Below are 6,602 nucleotides of genomic sequence, written 5' to 3'. Positions count from 1 at the left end.
ACCGGGAAACTCCATACGACTCTAGAACTGGAAGCCGCCGTAGAAGATATTTACTCGTGTCTTTCTAAGGCGTTTAGAGAAAGTTGCTCCCTTAGCTGAGCCAAGAGAGAAAAAGATGCTCCATGGTGGAACGACCAATTGGAAAAGTTACAGAAGGCGTCTCTTTAACAAAGCAAAAAGAGAAGGGAACTGGGATGCCTACCGGAATAAACTTACCATGTATAACCATGAGCAACGAAGGAACTAAAGAACGTTCTGTGAGGCAATTGTAAACACATGTGAAGGCGCAAGACTTCACAGAGCAATCTCCAAAGGAGTGCCAGAATCAAATCAGGCACTACGTACGGAGGATAACTCCTATACTATCGGAAGTAAGGAGAAACTTGAGCTACTACTGGCAACTCACTTTCCGGGAAGCACGCTGCAAACGGATGGGAATACCCCGGTAACGGCACAAGGTAGACCATGTGCTACTGATTGGGCCAAAGCTAAATCAATAGTAACAACGGAGAGATTAAGATGGGAAATTGGTACATTCCAGCCCTACAAATCTCCTGGTCCAGATGCCATTCAGCCAATCCTGCTACAACGAGCGCTAAATCAGCTCGCAGTGCCGATCAGGAAAATACTGATGACCAGCCTAGCTTTAGGACACATACCTACTGCCTGGAGTATAGCATAAGTGGTCTTCATTCCGAAAGCTGGAAAGAAAGACATAACTGATCCGAAGTCGTTCAGACGCATCAGCTTGACATCGTTTTTGCTAAAAACGGTGGAAAAGCTAGTGGATGTCAGCATTAGAAGCACTCTGCTTGTGGACCATCCGCTCCAACGGACGCAGCATGCCTACAGGGCGGGCAGATCAACTGATACTGCCCTATATCACCTGGAAAGCCATATTGAGGATTCACTTACTCATAAGGAATTGGCCTTATGTGCCTCCTTAGACATACAGTGTGCATTCGACAATACCTCCCATGAGGCTGTCAACGCATCCCTGGCAACAAGAGGACTTGATGCAACAACCAGCAGATGGATCAAATCACTACTGGCATTTAGGCGAGCCATGGCTACTATAGGAGGACAATCGTCCACAGTATCTACCACAAGGGGTTGCCCCCAAGGGGGTGTTCTCTCGCCTCTCTTGTGGAGCTTGCTGGTAGACAAGTTGCTGGACAGACTGACCCGCAGAGGTATACTTTGCCAAGGCTATGCTGACGATATTGTCATTATAGCCAGAGGTAAATATGAGGAAACACTCTGCGATATCATTCAACTGGGCCCCAATATGACCAGCGAATAAATATGAGGAAACACTCTGCGATATCATTAACTGGTCCTCAATATGACCAGCGCATGTGCAAGGAAGTAGGCCTGAGCCTAAATCCAAGCAAAACTGTTATTGTTCCTTTCACAAATAGGTACAAGCTACAGAGAATGAAGGCAATAACCCTCTCAGAATGTCGCATAGAGGCCAGCAAAGAAGTTAAGTATCTTAGGATAACCCTCGACTCCAAACTTAGCTTCAAAACTCATGTCGATAACACAATTGATAAGTGCATCAGAGCACTTTTAACGTGTAGGAAAATTGCTGAAAAGTCGTGGGGAACCTCACCACGCATAATAAGATGGCTGTACCTCATGGTAGTCAGACCCATAATAACCTATGGGGTAATAGCGTGGGGTGATAGAGCACGCCTTAGCACCACTAAGGTGAAACTTCATAAGCTGCAAAGAATGGCCTGCATATGGAGGAGCAATGCGTACCTGTCCCACTGAAGCCCTAGAAGTACTAATGGAGGTAACGCCGCTTCATATCGTCATTGAAATGAAACGGAAAGCCACCCTAATAAGAATTGAGGGAGCAGGAAATGACTGCAACCTCACAAGAAAGGATGCTGAAAGCCTAAAAAGGGATATCCCTTTGCTGATGCAAACAAGGGATGAGATGTCAGCTTAGCACAGGTTCGCTCAGAACTTCAGCACTCATCTCAGTAATAAAAACAGTCGGACAACCGCTTTTGGACGCTGTGCGTAGCTTAATCTGCAAAGGAACTATCGTGGCAAGGACATTGCTATACTGTCTGATAGTCAAGCAGACATAAAGGCGCTCAGCAAAGCTAAGATAACATCTAAGCTAGTAAATGAAGTGAGAACAGCCCTAGACAAACTAGGAGCTGTCAACAAACTCACAATAGGGTGGGTCCCGGGTCACAACAACATCCCGGGTAATGAGCTAGCGGACAACCTATCCAGGAAAGGGGCAGAGAACCCTAATCATTCTGTGGTGTTGGTCACCACAGACTTAAGTCAATAGGACGTCTGTCCTTCTGGGAACACCTACCAGGACTTAGGCAGTCTAAGATTCTCCTTCGTGAATGAAACCATAAAAATTACAAGACCTTAATGACACACGGGAAAAACACAGTGCACATTTTAACTGGCCTTCTTACTGGGCACTGCCGACTTCGCAGTCATTTTCATAAGATTGGCATTGCAGACAGTGAACTCTGTCGCTTCTGTTGCATGGAGGAGGAGAGCTCTGCACATATTATATGTGACTGCACGGCGCTTTCCATCAGGAGGAACAGACTTCTAGGCATGTATGTAGTCCCACGGGAAACAATTGCAGCCCTGAACCCCAATAAAATTCTGGCTTTTATACAGTGCATTGGACTTCGGGGAGATCTTTGAGCCATGAAGGGGTAGTACAATAGATCCTACTGGGTCGCAGTACACATAGAAACCCACTTAATAATAATAATAAGGTGAAGGGCATATGTTGTCAAATGAGCCTACAATGCATGAACATACGTGTGCAAATTAAAATTGTTACTCTTTATTTATTTAAAAAAATAAATTTTATTTTTTATTATTTAACATTTATTTGGTGATAAACTTTTTCACTTATACTATTACGAGACACTTGGTAACTTATGTTTAACTTCGAGCTGTTGACGATCTCGTCCCGATTCAGACTCCCGATTCAGACTGATCTTCAAATTCTAAGTCCTAATCCAATCAACCTCGGCCAGAAGCTTTTCTTTCGGAAAATTACCGAACTTTCGATAAAAGCTTTATGCTGGAAATTTTCCACTGCATTGTGAAATTCAATTATGCTGATCGATGCAATTTTTGATTGATACGCAATAAGTCGGCCGTGGCTTGGTCTCCAAGCGGAAGCTGTGTTTACGTTAAGTTTGGGTTGCTTATGTTAGCGGGTAGCTGAGTGCTGGCAAAGGCAATGACAAAAACAAAGACAAGGGCAATTCCGACGAGATTGAGAATTGGAATTTGTTTATAAATTGTGGAAGGGAGCTATGTTCATGGGTTGGATAACTCTCCCCCCTCTAAAATGACGCGTCCCGCTTCATTATTAATTTCGTTCAAACGGTCATTTAATTCTGTTAAAGATTCTACATCATTATTTGGTTTTTCTGGTTCTGGCCGTTTTTGTTTGGTTACAAATATATAATACCTGATTTTTATTATTAATATAGTAATGAAATACAAAATGATTAAAATTAATAATATAAATGAAATTGAAATTTTCCAATTGTAAATTTCAATAAATGGGTTTAAAATATTAATGTTGTCAAGAGAAAGTTCTGAATTGTTTGATTTTATTTATTCTGATATTTCTAAGCTTTTAAAGTGGTTGGTAGTTATGTACTCAAGTATTTTGTTTTCTGAATTGGTGTATGAAATATTATTTATTGTAGTTGTGCTGTTAAATGTTATTAAATATGACCCATTTAAATGAGAATTGTTCACAATATTATTTCCATTTATTAGAATGGCACCTTCTTGAATGATATCTATATTCTTATTCTTTTCTAGAATTTTAGTGCAAATTGATTTTTCTCCATTTAGTAAGCGGGTAAAACAAGTCTTATCTTTACTTATAATACAATAGTTGTTCAAAAGTTCGTTCTTAAAATTAGATAATTCATAATAGGTATTTTCGCATTTTGCGACCTGATTACTTATAAGTAATTTTCCATCATTATGTGAAATGGATCTGGCATAGTAAATTTCGCATCTGTTTGTTATAACGGGGTATTTTATATAAATTATTAAGAGTTCTTTATGCAATACAATTTTGAATATGGCGATGTCCATTAAGTCTGCAATAAGTACAGGCTGTTGTTCGTGATCTAATATTTCTTTAATGTCTTCATTGTTTAAAATTTTTGTGTTGAATAAATCAATTTTGGCCAGTGTGATAGTATCAATAATGTTTTGTAAGTCAAATGTTAATAAACGTAGGCGATGTTTTCTTAATGGCAATTCTTGATCGATAAAAATGTTTTTAAAATGATCGGAAAGTGATTTTATCTCTTTAAACAATTTGGAATTAATAATAAATTGTTGGTTATTGTTTTCAATTAAATCATTTATTTTATTCTGTATTTTAATGTAATCATCGTGATCCGGAGTTCCAGCTAACCATTTCCAAACAGTGCCTAACTCATTTATTCCCCTTTTTGATCTAGTTGGTATCAGTTGTGACAAAATTAATTCTATTATCTGTATTTCGTAAGTAATTTCCCATTGTGTCCGTGTATTTTTATCTTTTCTTACATATCCTGATTCTAGATTGATTATTTCTTTATAAAAACTTAAGTTAGTTACGTGGTATAAGTCAGCATATGATTCATAGGTAAGGACATCCTTTTTGTCCTTGAACAGGAAAAATTCGTGATTGGAGTAATCAATTATTTCTGAAGTGGTTATCATTACGAATGTTATTAAAAGTAATACGAAATGCATTTTCTGTAATTTAATAAAAAAAATATGGTATTTGTTAAAACTTAATGTTGTCTTTGTGAATAGTCCTGTTTCTACTATTTATTATAACTTTGTTAGGTAAGTTTTCCTTAACAACCTGTTTTTTATATCTAGTTTTTAGCTTATTTCTTTCGCCGTGTTTTTTCTCATAAACAACTTGACCTACGTGATATTCTTTTTCTCTGCGACCTTCATTGTGTGTTACTAACATTTTTTCTTGTGTGTTCTTTAGAATTCTTGAAATGTTTTCGTGATTAATTTTATTATATAGAATATCAAAGGGTTTTTGGTTTGTTGTAGAATGAATGCTTTGATTGAATTCTTTTGCGGCTCTAATAATTATTTCAGAATAGTCAGTGAGATTAAATTCTTCTTTTATACAACGAGCTAATTCTGTTAATGTTGAATGTGCTCTTTCTACTTGTCCGTTCGAGGTACTGTGTCTGGGGTCGGCGAAATGTAGAGTTAAACCACATCTTTGTGCAAAGGATTTAAATTGAGCAGAGGTTAAGCTCGGTTCATTATCTGTCATAATTACTTTGGCGTGGGGAAAATGTTGGAGTAATTCCATTACTTTATTCTCGATGTTTAGTTTATTTTGAATTTCTTTTACAACCAGGAATTTTGAATATGCGTCAATACAGGTTAAGAAAATAAGACTTTGCGCGTAAAAAATGTCGATGTGTAAATTCTCTCCTTCTTTAGTTGGAATAGGAGCTTCTCCAATAGGGATTTTAATAGGATGCCGGTTGTATTTATTTTCGTTGCAAATTGTACAATTTTTTATGTATTCCTTTAATTTGATATATAAATTTGGCCAATAAAATAATCTATTAATTTGTTTATAATTTTCGTCTAATCCTCTGTGAGCACGACTATGTGACTATGTGTTTCTTCTATTATGATAGCCTTATCTTCGTTATTTTCCACGTCTTGAAGAAATATTTTAGTATAAAGAAATTTGTTGTTAAAGTTATTTTTTAATGGTAATTGAATATGATAAAGATCTTCTAAAGTGCAATGAATTCTACCGTTATGTTTGGTTTTAGATATTCTCTTAATATTTCTATTAAGTTTTCTGGCGTATCATATTCAATTATATGTCTAGTCTTATCAAAAACCTTCAATGACTCATGTATTGTATACCTCCCCTTTGTTAATAACAGTTGTTGTTGAAACTGATTTAACGGTTTTCGGGTCTCTTGTATTACATTTTCAAAACTACTTTCGGCAGAATGCTGTGTATTTTGATCTGAGTTTGATTGTTCTAAGTCGCTGTTAGTAATATTATTTATTTTTATTCGAGATAATGCGTCGGCTACGACATTAGTTGTTCCGGGTTTATATATTATTTTCGGGGTGAAACTTTCTATAAAGGAGAACCATCTTTTCATTTCTACGTTCGGGTTTTTATCTGAGATTGTGAAAGATAAAGATTGATGGTCTGTTTGTATTTCTATACCAATTACACCATATAAGTAATTCCTGAGATTTTTAAGAGCCCAAACTATTGCCAACAATTCCTTTTTATTTGTGGCATAAAGTTGTTCGGTTTTATTTAGAGTTTTGGATATGAAAGTAATTGGTTTATTATCCTGTGATAAAACTGCTCCGATAGCTACATCTGATGCGTCTGTCGTTAAAGTGAATTTTTTGTTATAATCTGGTTGAACTAATTCCACTTGTGCTATTAGATTATCTTTAAGTTCTTTAAAAGCTTTAACAGCTGGGTCTTCTAATTGTATTGTAATTTTTGTAGACATTCTCCTAGAAATTTTTCCATTATCTCCTCCTATGTATTTGGTTAAAGG

Source organism: Drosophila mauritiana, unplaced genomic scaffold (genome assembly GCF_004382145.1).
Source record: "Drosophila mauritiana strain mau12 unplaced genomic scaffold, ASM438214v1 Y_05, whole genome shotgun sequence".
Lineage (NCBI taxonomy): Eukaryota > Metazoa > Arthropoda > Insecta > Diptera > Drosophilidae > Drosophila > Drosophila mauritiana.
Note: the sequence above shows the minus strand (reverse complement) of the source record.